Source organism: Pseudopipra pipra, chromosome 4 (assembly GCF_036250125.1).
Source record: "Pseudopipra pipra isolate bDixPip1 chromosome 4, bDixPip1.hap1, whole genome shotgun sequence".
NCBI lineage: Eukaryota > Metazoa > Chordata > Aves > Passeriformes > Pipridae > Pseudopipra > Pseudopipra pipra.
The window spans coordinates 32914858-32929695 of NC_087552.1; positions in this window are offsets into that span (position 1 = coordinate 32914858).

The following is a 14838-nucleotide window of genomic DNA, read 5'->3' on the forward strand; positions in this document are numbered from 1 at the left end:
ATTAGAGCCCAAAGAGTCTTTGTTCAGGCTGCATTTATTTTTTGCTTGTGTGGGTGTGTATGCATGCATTTTCCTTATATTGTATTTGTGCAATCTCATTTCTTTAGTGAAAGATTTTGAAGCAATAAGGTTGCAGGTGTTACCATAGCAATATCGTAGAGTATCAGAAATAGTATCTTGTTAAATACCACTGTAGGTTGTTACCCCTGCAGTTCCAGCATCACTGCCTTTTGCTCAGTGAATTTTCTTTTTGTTTTCTGAGAAATATGGAATGAGTGTGACATCATACAGCACTCACATATGAAATGGAGATGTCCATCAGTAAAGATACTTGACATGAGAGTGAAAAGTGACTAGAGATGAGCATAAAATAATAGCATCAAGTCTCAGGAGAGATGTAGGATGTGCTGGTTTTCTACTTTATACTGCAGTAATCTAAGAATAAATGTGTTAAGGCCAAATCAGTTATATAGGTGTTAAATGAGTAGAAGAGAAAGGAGCATATTAACAAAATCTTGTGATCCCTGCATGCCAGTTGTAAGTGTATGGAATTATTATAATATTAATCAAAATCTACCAACAATGCATATACTCAAGTAGGAAGGTTTGGAAAAAAAACATTAAAATATTTGGCTATTAATATTAAATAACTAAGGGTTTGTAACACTGCAGAGATACTATATGTGTATGTATCTGACTTCTTTAGTATTAATAGTGGTAGGATATTTCAGTGTGCCAAGATTCTGTTGTGTAAAATGATGCGATATGACTTCTTTTAATAAATCAACTCCTCGACTCAGAAAATTATTTCCAAATGTAAGACTTGACATTTGAAATGTGAACTAAATTTTGTATCAGAAGATAATTGAAGGACTTGTAGTGTTCCAAGTCAACCTGCATATCCTCAAATTTGATTTGAGGTCTGTTGTATTGTGCAGAAATCACTGGACATGAGATGAATATTATGCTGCAATGAAAAAGATGTCATAATCATAGTTGGAAAAAAACTGTCTGTGATCAATTTACATTCTGATTTCAAATTTTTTATTTTAAATATTATATATTGAAAATCATTAAGTTTCCTTAGTAGATTTTTAACTCATGTATGTCTCCAAAAGTGAGGTTTCTGAGACTGCCTCTTGTTTTTCTTCCCTTGCAAGCCAAATCACCTTTTCTGCAACAAAATGTGAATGTTTTTATGTTTAACATCAGGTTAAAGAAAAATCAACTACCTTAGATCTCTTGTTTCCCCATGCCTTTCTGTCTCTGAATGGTTTTTGAAAATCAACCTCTTTTCATGTTTCCTCAGGTGCTCCATAGCACAACTGTGAAAATAATGTTTTGGTTTCACTCTTTATGCAGGTCTCAAATATTTTAGTCATTTCCTGTGGACAACATGAAGGATAAAAGATGTTGGATTCTGTGACAAGACCTGGCATGACTTACAAACCCTTTTCTCCTAATCTGCAGGTGTTTGCTTTGGAAGGCAATTAGGCATCTCTATTCTTTGAAATTTCCCCATATTTTGGGAATTTTACTATTTCTGTCTGTCTCCTTGCTGTTTGCATTTTTCTGTTTCATAACATGAAAATATCAATATTGAAAAGGAATGGCTTCTCACATTTCTCCCTGTGGATTTATGATGATTTATCAAATATAAATGATTAACCTAATAAAGACTGGAAGCTACACAAAACATATCTCAAAATTCAAATTAATTTTTTTATATGTGTGGTTACACTGGTGTTTAATATAGGTGTTTGCAGAGTTTCTCGGAATTATTTACTATATTAACCTTCATGAAATTCCTATATGTTGGTATATCTTTGCCTAATAGAACTGGATTGAACTGCATATGCCGCAGTTACTTCCACTGTGGCAATTAGATATGGTTTAAACTTCTACTGAAGTCCCATTGCCTAATCAGTGGTACATTTGAAAGCAACTATGTTGAAATAGCAATGTTGGCTTCTGGGGTAATAGTTCAGTAGTGATTACATATCTATAGTTGTATACCATGATGCTCCCCCTCACTGAAGTATTTTCTCAGGAATAAGAGTTTATGTCCAGGGAAGATATCGTAATGTATGAAATACAACGCGGTGCCTACCAAACAAGTTGTCAGATATCTCCATTAAAATCATGTGTTATTCTATTTATCAGTAACAATGTATAATTTGCAAGCATTTACTAGCTTCTTACTCCACACAGGAGCACCATCATTATGATAAACTTACGGATATCTTTAGAAGAGTTACTAAAGTAATCTATTATCTATGTGGTTATAGAAAGAACATTTTTTCCAATTGAAATAAATTTTATATAGATCAGGATATTTTCTATAAATATCAGAGCTGATCATTTATTATTAGTTGCAATTAAATTACCAATGTATCAGAGTAGTTTTAGAACTTTACAAACATTTCAATCAATAGTTTATGAAAAAAATCAGTTTCTATGTTGCTGATGAGCTGTACACTTTCCTTGTTATATAGGATGTCACATATTATGTGGTAATACTTCTGTTTTTATTGTTTAAAGAAGAGGAAACAAAGAAATTAATAGCATAGAACACATTAATTCATACTTCAATAGAACTTTGTATTTTTACTAATAAATCAATAGTCATCTTTGTAGTAAGAACTGATAAGTAGGAACACAATTGAGATCTTGAATATTTATTAATCTACACATGGATTTATTATTTTTCTTATGTTTAGAAGTAGGAAATATGCTTTAGAATTTGGATATGTCAGCATTACTTTTCTGTGTCACCCATCTAGTCTTCCCTGTGCCTTCTCTGGTATCTGAATATTTGCTTGACAAGATATATATTGATATATGTTTAAAGTGATCTGGTGTTCCTTTTGAATCCCATATTGATTAAGCTTGCTGAGTTATTTAGAATGTAAAGTGTCTCACTGACAGGTTATGGGAATGCCTGCTGTAAAAGAAACGATGACATTGCATAGATTGATTGCTCTAAATTATATGGAGCACACAAGGTTTGTTTATAAACTCTCAGAAGGAAGATACTATAGTTTTCCCATTACAGATTGATATCAAAAGAACTCTGTGATGTTCCTATTGTGGTGTGGATTATGATTTGGTTATGTTATTGGATCATTTAGTGTATTTGATGAGAAGTGAAAATGAGAAACCAGGAACTTGCAAATAGCATTGTACTTACAGTGTTTTGTAATTCTTGCTTAATTAGCTACAGGGCAAAACCACTCTGCTGCTGAAAAAAAACCCCAGAGGATTTTAATTTTACCAAGATGATATCTAAACAATGGTTATGAGAATGGCACAGGAAACAGGGAGTATAGCTTGTTCCCTTTTCATGTGTCATTTCTTATTAATTTTTAAAGAAGAATCTTTATTCAGTTGTTGTTTCTAAATGAGAGTTCAATATATTCCAAAGCATTGTATACTTTAATATCCAGTATATTGCACTCCAAGGATCTCAATGCAATCAAAAAGGGAGTACTCTCTATTTTAAGAAGTCATGGCTTCATTGGGGAATTTTCTCAAATTCTCCAGTAATCTTTCTCCTGAAACAATATATTTTTCCATTAGGAACACTTTTTTTTCCCCCAAGAGATAATAATAAGTCCAGAATTACAAGGACACCAGATATTTAAAATCTAAAATTCTTTGGAGGTAGTTCATTATCATTTTTATATTCATAGCACTTAATTTCAGGAAAAATAGTGAATTTTCAATAATTCCTCCACATTGATATTCAATTTACTATTACATGCATATACTTGCATTGATAGAAGAGCTAAAGATTTGCTTATAAAAAGACTTGTTGTTCCTGGTAAGAGATACATTAGGAAAGTAGGTTAAAAATATGTTGCTAGGAAACAGAAGAAGATCCTAGCAACTGCTGCTGCTGAAAATGAAAATTGTATGCCTGTGTTAAGAATAAAGCTTCAACCCAAAGAAATTCAGCTAACTAATACTGTTCTTAAAGAGGAATAATTTCGTAGTCATGATCTCTGCTATTTTATCAGTAAAACATTATTTCTTGTTTAGAATTGTGCTCTTAGAAAAGGAAAATTATTTTTTATCCATTATAGTATCTTGCAATGTAGTGGTAACATGCTCAGTATTCAGCTGGACCAGAATTGTAACCTTTGAGATCCACATTCCTCATTTATATGCAGGACTCACCAGTTAGAAAGATGCACATTAGCCTATGGCAGTAGACAATCAATACTCTGACAGAGTATTTGTTTTATTGAATTTTTATTGTTATGTTCAGAGATTGAATACCTTGGGAAGGAAGTATGTGGTTGTGATCCCAAATTATTTTTAGGAAAAGAAAAACTGAAAAGGGATTTTTAAAAATATATGTAGCCTGCTCTTCTTTTGGCACCAGTTTCATTTTCTTCCTGGATTTTCATTCTCCCATTTTCTTTTCCCTCTTGCTGTCATTTTCCACAAAAGCTCACCTCATATCATGAGTATTTTTGCTTTTTGGTCAACCCTTTTCTCCCTTCCTCTCCCATTTCTTCACAGTCCTTCTATTTTGCCAGACCCTCCCTTCTCTTTCTCTCTTATTCTCTCTCTTCCCTGGTTCACATGTGGAAATTGAAATTGTATTTATTCCCTCCAAGGAACCTTTGCATTGGAAAATAGGGCATTAGTTACAGGACACTGTAATTCTGTGATTCATTTTAGTGTTGCTGACTACCTTCAAAGCACATAGGCTTTTATTACTGAAAGCAGCAGAATGATAGAGAAAAGTCCTTTTTATTTTCAGTCTGTAGGCCAATACTCTGCAAGCTCAGGAGCACTTGATCTACATCCATGTGACTTCTTGATATATGTATAGACACATAAATATACTCACAGGTAGCAGATTTGTATGTGTGTTCTTCCCCAAGTATGTGTAAGGCTGTCTTGATCTTTCCCTTAATGTCAACATAAGTACTGATATAGGAGTATTATAAAATAGGACAACATGCAGGCCTGCTAAGAGCTAGGAACTCTGAAGGTGATTTACATATCAAAAGGACAGAAATAAGGAATGACAGGTGAAGAAAAGACAATCAGATGTGATTGAATTTGCTCTCTGTAACCGTCTCAGGTAAACTACCTATGCATATAGGCAAATGCTGCTAAGGAGTAGCTTCGGAGAGGTAGTCTCATAGACTACTTCAGCTAAGAACAATTTAGTTAATCAGTATTAGAAACTGATGTCTCAGTCATTAGAGGACACACAAACGTGAGTCAATACATACACACTTATTCATGTCTACATACACTTAAAAATCAACCCACAGGCAGTAAACTCATTTGGCTGTTACAAGGTTACTTTTATTGCAACTAACAGTTAAAAAGAATCAATTTGCCTCAGGCAATGAAATGCAACACTCCCTGCTGTAATATTGACTTCTCGCTCCTACTAATGTTAAAGACTACTTTTCATGTTATTTCAGTTTAATCAAATTAGTGGGTAAAAGGCGATTTGTCTTCAGCATACATTTTTTCTTCTCTGTGTCTTTAATTTGGAAATAATTTCTGGACCATAGAGTTTGTTTATTGTTTAATATTCTTACAGAAACTTCCACTTCATTGAGATTGAACTTGTTTGTCCCCTTTGCAATGGGAGTGCAATAGTGTCACCATGGCTGGAGCTTTAGTACTGGAAAAACCTTGTGTGGAAGCATATTTAAATGATGTTGTTGTAAGTGAAACAGCAGAAAACAGTTACACATAATTCAAAATGAACAAAGTCCTTTCTGTCAATAATAACATTTTAGAATTTTCCTCTGTGTGAAAGCCATGTTGAACTGCATAAACTCCTAAACCTTTCTTAAACATTTCATACTTAAAACCAAACAGAATTTGATGTGGTATACAACTATATTTTAATAATAAAGCACATGCTAGTCTGTTTAAGGATGAATAGAAATGTAATGTTAACTGTCTTGTGTCCCTCACACCTGTTCTTATGATGAAACAGGATAAAAAGATTGGGTTCCCAGAAAGTAGAGGACCAAAGAATATGGGATATAAGTTTTTTGGAGGTAATGAAACTCTTTCAACTGTAGAATACTGAAGCTTCTACTAATCTTTAATCAGTCACTAATCAGGTAAGGATTTAAATGACCTCTACTGTTTCCAGATTAGAAGGCAGCCAGAAATGCTGGAGTAAAAATAATATGAACTACTTATACATGCTTGTGTAGCCTAAGGATAGATATTAAGGAACTACCTACATGATTAAAAAGGTGGATGTGGGGAAAAAAGTTTTCAGATTCTGCAAATCTCAGACAATAATGTGAAAGTTTGTTATTCTCAGACAATAATGTGAAAGTTTGTTATTTATACAAGTTCTGTAGCATTGTAGTCTAAGTACTTCTAAATACAGTTGTAACTAAAAATAAGAGTATAATAAATAATTATGAGCAACTAAAAAAAGGACACAATAGATTTTAAAACATGCAAAGAAGCACATACTTGGTTTATGAAAATTAAAGTTCTTCTCATGTTTTATCTTCTAAGAAACTTCAAAATCCTAGGAGGGTTCTAGGCATCCAAATATCATAGTAATCTACAAATTGACACCCACTTAAGTAACATTATTTCTATAAAAACAACATCCTTAATCATGTTGAGAGCTGATGAATTGCATGCACATTTATACTGTAGCTTATGGGATGGCATTGCTTTAGTGAGGTCATACATAAATGATAATATATGAAAGAAATCAATGTGTGTGATGAAGCTTAAACATAATAAAAACACGGGAGCTGAACTTTTTTAGGAGGTGTAAGCTGGTAGAAATCACTGAAAGGAAGGTAGCTGTACTTGAACCAGGCTTCAGTGTCTGCCAGCTCAATTTACTGCCAACCTTGTGCAATCTTGCATATGGGCATTTTGGATGGACTCCCTTAATAAAGGTAAACTCTGCCTAGAAATAATTCTGTACAATAACTGATAAGTTAGTAACGGGGCATTGTCCTTTTTAGGGGACAAACTTATTTTGAAGTGCCCAACTTGTAAACCCAGTGAAAACCTCAATAACCTAATAAATACTAAAAAATAATCAGCCCCATGTTAGGGACTCACAACCTGCTCAAATCTCACAGGAATTCAGATCCTTAAAATGTTTTTCTTCGCATTATTAAACAACTTAATTGTTTATCAAAAATTGGTAAAAGTGGTAATTTATAGTGCATCAGTATGACTTATATACAGATCAGGATGAAAGTGAAACAGCTCTGTTAAAAAAAGCACCAGCACAGAGTAAGCTCCAAGTATGATATTCTCACTGTCTTCTGCTTCATTAAAAACAAAGACTGATCACATTAGATTTCTCCTTGTATATATACTCATGTGTTTGAGAGCACAGGGAATGCAGTGGGGGAGGTGGATAAATCGGGAATGTAGGATCAATTAGAGATGATTTGTGTATTTTCCACTACATTTAGTTTCACATCTTGTTATTTCCTGAAGTACTGTCATTTAGCTTATTTTTGTTTGAAAGGAATACCTTAGATATCATATATTCAAAGGTATATTGTTCAAGGACCTTGACAGGAAATTGACAGTCGTGAATAATTTTTCTGTGAATGTCAGACAGCATCACCTAAGTCTCTAAGCAAGGCTAAACAGACAACATGTTTAATGAAACTTTAACAGACCCAAAAATTTGGTTGACATGAACAAACGTTTATGATTAAATTAAAGATTGTTTCCAGTCCAAAACCCAGCAAAAACAATCCTAATGGCTCCAGCACGCTAAGCAGGATTAAAGAAAATATGTGCTAAAGCTGACAGTGATCACTGATCAAAACTTCAGTCTTTTTAGCCCTAAGGTAACTGAGTCAGATTTCATCATTGTAATCCTTAAGGTATAAAAGAGAAATTGAACTTTCATGGTGATGCAAGCTGGCTATGAAATTAGAAGGCCTTGGCTCACAAAATATGAAAAGTTGGCATACTCAATGGAAATGATGTTCAAAGCAGTTCACAGACAGAATGAGAAAAGCAGCTTGTGCTGCTTTGGAAGAATAAACAGCAGTTCTGTTTTTACAGTACTCATATGTCATGGACATTAATAAGTATTAGGAAAAAAAGTAAAAATAATGATGAAGTAGGAATAAAAATAGTGATCCTTTGAAGCTTCTAAAGGTTTAGAAATTGTCTATTGTGAAACTTCTGTGTGTAAAATATAAAAGTTTTGGGGTTTTTTTTGTGAAGAAATAAGCATTTAGGAAAATATCCAACTATCTACTTGTAATAGTATACTTTATTCCACAAAAAAATTCTAATAACAAAACTAACACTTAAAAACAATTTGAATAAATGATGAATAAAGGCAATTTGCTTTTGATACAGACTTTTATGGTTGCAGTCATTACTATACAAGAGGAATTTCTTCTGAGTAGAGAGGGGGACTATTTAGTCTATCTCACAAACATTGTAAATCCTAGATTTTTTACTTGGCAAGAGGATCAGAATTTGAAATACACATCAGGAGAAAGAATTACCTGGTGCGAACATCTGAGCTGTGAGCACACCATGTTAGTTCCAATTTTACTTTTAATTTCAAAATAGAAGCAGAGCATTGTGTCTATAAGACTCCTCCTGAGAGTATGGGCAGGGATCTCTTATTAGAGTCTTAACCGTGTTACTTCATTCCCAGTGATCTGGGTGTCAACCCAAGAGTCTCAATGCTTGTCAGAAGCAGCAGCACAATCAGCTGTCACAGTTCAACAAAATACACATTCCAATTCAATGTGCTACAGCTCCTATTCAGGAACAGTGTGATCCCAAGAGCCATCACTTAATCATACAGATGACCAGATAAAACTCGAGCACTACACACTGAGGCAATAAAGCCCTTTTCAGCTATTTATGTGAAAGTGATCTTTTTCTTTCTGAAGTGCTCCACTATATGCTGCTAGAGGCCCTCTAAAGACAGAAAGCGCAAAGGGTGCACGATGCACTGTTCAAAAGGTGGGCTGTGACCACCTTGTGTTGCTTCTGAACTGTTTCAACGTGATGTGAACTTCTGCTGACTTTCTTCCCCCTCTTTATTTTTGCCTGTTGATCTTTTGTAAAAACCAAAATTAAGGCTAATTGGTTTGTTATATATCTCTAAAGAGAAAAAAGGATAACAAAGGATGCTAATTTAGAAAGGCACAAGGGAAAATTGGTGATGAGAAACTGCCACAAACCAAATATGAAGTAAGATATACATTCAAAGCAGTGACTAGACATTGGATTACATTCCCATCTAAGACATTTTGAAAATGGACTGGATACATGGGGGAATAGCAGGGCAGGCAGTGAAATATGCTTCAGTACTAGTTGCTGCAGGAGCTGGAGCCTGCTTTTTGACTGCTGTTGTGCGTATGCAGATGCCTTACACCGCCCTGAAGTAGTTAGTTCCCTTTCCTATGTAACCTCTGCTCTTCCACTGCTCCAAAGCTGGCAGTTGCAGCAGGCATGTATATTTAGCAGCTAAGGTGTGAATAAATCAAGCTGTGCCTTGTGGCTGGGCATATCTATTTAGCTGTTAAATATTGAACATGGGAAGGAGGTATCAAACTGGAAATATCAGGAATTACAGAGGGCTGTGAGGTTAAGACATATGAGCAGCTAACAGCTGAGCTAACGGGGTATTGGACAGCAGTCCACTTCTGGAAAGAAAAGGCAGCAGGCCAGATTCACCCAAAAAAACCTGACCAAGAATTAATTTAATGCCATGGAATTTTGATTCTGAACCTTAATGATCTGTGTATACTTACTCTTAAAATATCATTATTTTTGATTAAGCTTACTCTCTGCCACCTATTTTGGAAAATGTTCTTCTAATAATGTTCCATTTCTTGAAATTAATTTAGGATATTTCCAGTGATGGAAATGTGGTTATTTCCAGGCAGTTCTGCCTAGAAAAAAATCAGCATAGAACTGGAAGAACAGATCTCTCATGCTCTCATGAGCAATATTGTACATAATATAGTAACAGGTGAATGAGAGATGTAATCATGAAAAAGGAACAGAGCATGAGCACTGTGTTTATGGTGATACTAAAAGGAATAAAAAAAGTAAGAACATTAAGATTCAACTGAAATGTATAAAGACACTGTGAAGTAGAGGTCTATTCAAGCATTGGAGTGATTTCTGCTGGAAAGAGCCCTGTCACTGAAGTAACTTCAGAATACACTGACAAAAATACCATTATGAGTAATCATACTTTGATAGAAGGTAGACAGAAGTAACACTGTTCCTGTTTATTTTCTGAGAAAAAAGAACCAGACAAAAGACAGAAAGCATGCATTTTCTTAAAAAAATTAGTACAGTATTTCAGAGCCAAAAATTTGGGAAGAAGATGTTACTCATCAGCATTTCTCTAGTTTTATTGATAGTCACAGGTATCATTCTTGTTCTCTAAGGGGTACATTCATGATGCCAAATTAACCTTGTTACAACTTAGCACTGTCCTGTTCTGCTTTTGATACATACATATTTGATTAACATAATGATTGCTTAAGTGTAATGATGATTGTCTGATTCTAATTTTAAATGTTTTAAGGTCAAGCTCACAAGCAGAAATTGCTGGTCAACCTGCAGTAAGTGTAATACTGGTTATTCCATTTTCTCATATTCGTGCAAGCTGTTCTGTCAAAATCACTCTCTGTGTTAATGGAGAGGCAAAATTATAATAATAGGTTTCATTTGCATTTCTTACCTCCTCACAGTTTCCCAAGGAATGCAGAAGAGCTCCAAGAGTAGTTTCAGCCTGACTTGAGGAATGGGAGATTGTGTCCTTTTGCCAGTGAGAAAAGGAAAAGGGCACATTAAATGCTGGTACTGAATGTCAATGTGGAGTTCTGTTCAACTCCACATTGTCTTTGTACCCTCCAGCTGAGCAGTCATTTGAAGACAGTGAAGAAACATGACATGAGGTAAAACTGAGAGCTATATGCAGCTGGAAGTGTCGTATGTGCTTTCGTGGGCCTTGCCTCCTTACCTGTCTCTGGAGTAGGGTTAATACAGTAGTATGAGAGAGATGCCTCTAGCTGGGATTTAGCAAGAAGCTCTCTGGGGAGAAAAGATCTGAAAAGAGTCACTACAAGTCCTGTTGTGTGTGCTGGCCCAATAATTAAGTGGACGTTAGTAGATAAATGAATTACAGTAATAATGTAACATACCTGTTGGATAATCTCACTGCTGTCTTGAATGAGAGCTCCACTGCTGGAGTTCTCTGAAGGAGTTAATGCATCTTTTACTATTTAGTTGCCCATATATGTATCTATATATATTTTTTCATATTCTGAAAAAAAATCTTAAATATAACTATATTCACAATTTTGCATGTGAAGGCCACATGAAGAAGTTGCATTTAGATTTCCCTCATTTTAGCATGGACTTCAGCTAGATTTATTTATTTATTGTGAGGGGCCCTTGATGTATTGTACTGGGCCCCTTTCTCCTGCCATTAGCCACCTGGCAAAGGGCTTTTGAAGGGTTCAGCTGAAGTTGAAGCAGTAGAAGCAATATACTCAGTAGTTAATTAAGTTGGCCAAAGCACTTTTGGCTCCAGCTTTAGAAAAAAGCCTTATTAATTTTTTCCAATTTACTTTCAATGGTCTGAAAGTGATTAACAGCACAATACATTATGATGTATTTTATCAGAAAATTTCAAATTGACCTCTGTCCATGAAAATCTATTTTCAGTGTGCTCTGATAGCAAAAGTACTGTTAAAATAATATTTTGTATAATTGATCTTTAAGATTGCCTGCAGTTTTACTGGACATTTACAAAATTATCAGCATGTACTTTTAAAGAGAATTATAAAGCTAAATCTCAGTGGCACTGGGTTTTAGTGGAACAGGAAACTACAGCAGAAAATAAAAGAATATAAAATATGACAACATCATATTTATTATGCTTTCATGTTGTTACTGTGATTATACACTCTTACATTGCTTATTCTTGTTAGTATTTTTGTTTCCAAATCAAAGAATTTTTGGAGAATATTTTATTATATTTATTATATTTTAAGAAAATTATTTTTCTGAGAAATTCAAGGGAACTTTTTAAATGTTCTCCATAAGTAAGATTAGTTTTAAAATGAAGAACCCAGACTTCAGTACACACACAGAGGTGTGTATATGCTTTGAAATGTACTCTAGTGTATAGTTGTAGGTCATTCGGGTAGAAATTTGAAAATAGACACCAAAGGTTGTTTTTTTCTCTTAAGAACTAAATTCAGCAGAAGCATTTTGACTAGACTAGATCTGTAAGCCACTGGTTTTCTACCTTTACATTTAGGGTGGTAAATCTTGTGGCAGAAGTGTAGCCTTTCAGTATAATTCTGGACAGAAACTTTCTGCAATAGATTCTATCCTGCCTGCTTTTATAGTAAAGTCTTTAAGCATGTACTCAACTCTATATAAAATGTTTGGGGCCTTTTCATGATAAAAAGCTAATATTCGTTGACATTGTTCAGGCCCTCCCCAGACATTTTGTGCTTCATATTTGTATCCTGAATTTGAATCTAAATTATTTCACTTCCAAAATGTCATTAAAATTGTATGATATTTTACAACAAGTAGGGCTCGGAAATGTGAAGCTTACTAACAGATGTGTATGACTGGTGATTGTGTTTTGGACAAGATTTTTACTAGCCATTATGTCACCTGCCATTATAAGAATTTTTGGCCAGTTGGACATTACCTTTTATCTCTACTCAATTTGTTAATATGAAATTAACCATTGTAGGTTAGTTTAAAGAAGTAACAAAATCAAGAGCTAGACAAAAGACAATCTAAAAATACTTCAGAATGAAAATATTAAATGAGAAGGCATATTAACAAAAACATCAGGATTGATAAGAAAAAAAGCATATAATGTGTGTCTTTCTTATTTATTTCATTTAGTAAGTTTAAAAATCCTATTTGATAATGTTCCATTTAAGCCCTGTTTCTCGTCTCTTTGTGTATTGCACAGTCATCTATCTTTCCTGACTATTATGGGTTCCTAGGAATACCAGAGTGCTTTATCAACAGAGGAACTAAATGGCTCACATTAGAATGTTGGGCATTATCTAGAGTTGTACAAAGGTGGTCTAGAGAAAAATATTTTACGAGTTATTTAGGGCTATAGCCATGACATCTGTTTTCAATTGATCTGTTCATTGATACCAGTTAAATATTGATAGCCTTACTGATATATCAGTTTAAATTTTGCAGGGAAATTTTGCAAATTAAAAAGAAAGCTACTGCTAAAAGATGTAGTTGGGAATTGGAAAATATGAATAAATTTAGAGCAATTATTTTTCCTTACACTTTGCAAGTAATTCCTATAATTTTTTTGCTTGTTTGGGTTTTTAAATAATTTTTATAGAATATTGCTGCAAAGAATAAAATTGTGATGATTATATGCTACATGTATATTTTGCATGGGCATGCCCATAGAAAAAGTATTTTACTGTCCAACCTCTCATGGCAACTAAAGAGATTTGAATATGATGCCTGAGAGAAGGACTCTTTTCTCGAACATCTTCTTGCAGTAGAAGTTAGAGTTGCAGTACCTTTAAAAGCTGCCAAAGCCTTATGTATCATTCTGTGGTGAAGCTGATGTGTGAATTCAGATAGAGGCAAATTGGCTTTCCTAACTCTACCCAGCCTAAATTGGGCTTTTGCACACAATATTTTGATGTCCTACTATATATATATAATATATATATAATGGCCAGTCTTCGCGAGCGAAGATTTTGGGAAAGGTCATTAACCCTTCCAGCCTGCGCAGTGGATTTTTTAGGTGAGACACAGCGTGCGCTGAACTGAGCCCACCCTTTAGTCCTGAGGTTCATCTGCCGGGGCCGAGCAAAGCTTGGACAGTGGCAGTGAGGTCCCCAGGATGTAGGTTTGTTTAGAGTGACCTTCTCTTAGGTGGATTGCCTACCAAGGCTGACGAGCTCCACCTGCCCAGGGGGCCGGGAATCGAACCCGGGTCGCAGTGGTGAGAGTCAGGCTTGCAAAAGTCCATAATTACATTTACTGTTTTCCTAATCTGAGCTGGAGATCAGACTGTCATTTGAGTGTTATATCTCTGCTATATCTGATTAAAAACCAAAGATTTCTGATGCTGGCTGCCTAAATTGCAGATGAAAACTGCTGTTAATTGGTTCCATGATTATCTAGGTTTTTAGGTCTTTGCCTTCGGCTATACACTTGACTCTCAATCTGAACTATCCTTCTGAGATTTCTGTTTCAAATTCAGTGTGTTTCCACAGAAAGGCTGTGTTTTGAAGAATCAGAATTTCTTGATGTTTCACCAAAAATTCCAGACAAGTTCTAACCTTTTCCCAGCCCCACCCATTTTCTACTGATTATAACTTGCCTAAAATCACACTACAAATATGTGACAGAGGGCATGCCTGCACTGGCACATGGAGGCAGGTCTGAGCTTTGGTTGTGCTAGCCTGAGAAAGCCAGAGAAATACTGGGCAGAGAAACCTATACAGGTTCCATGAAATTCCAGCTACCTAGTGCAGCACCTTCAAGCAGCCTAATATGACCAGCTGATTTTTAGCTCATTGTGTTCACACCACTGTGTAGAATAATTTTTCATGAGTTGTCCACCCTCCTCTGTTTATGTAATCTTTTCTTTCCAATGAACACACCTTCAAAATAGCCCTTTTTTCCATCCATCCCAAATAGTCACTAAACTGCTAGAAAATTATGTTATCTCTTATCTGCTTAATCTGTATGTGGAACATTGGAACTGAGTGATTGTTTTCATTACTTGAATTTTGCTTAAACTAATTCCACCCCCACTGATTTTAGCTGGTAGATAAGGAC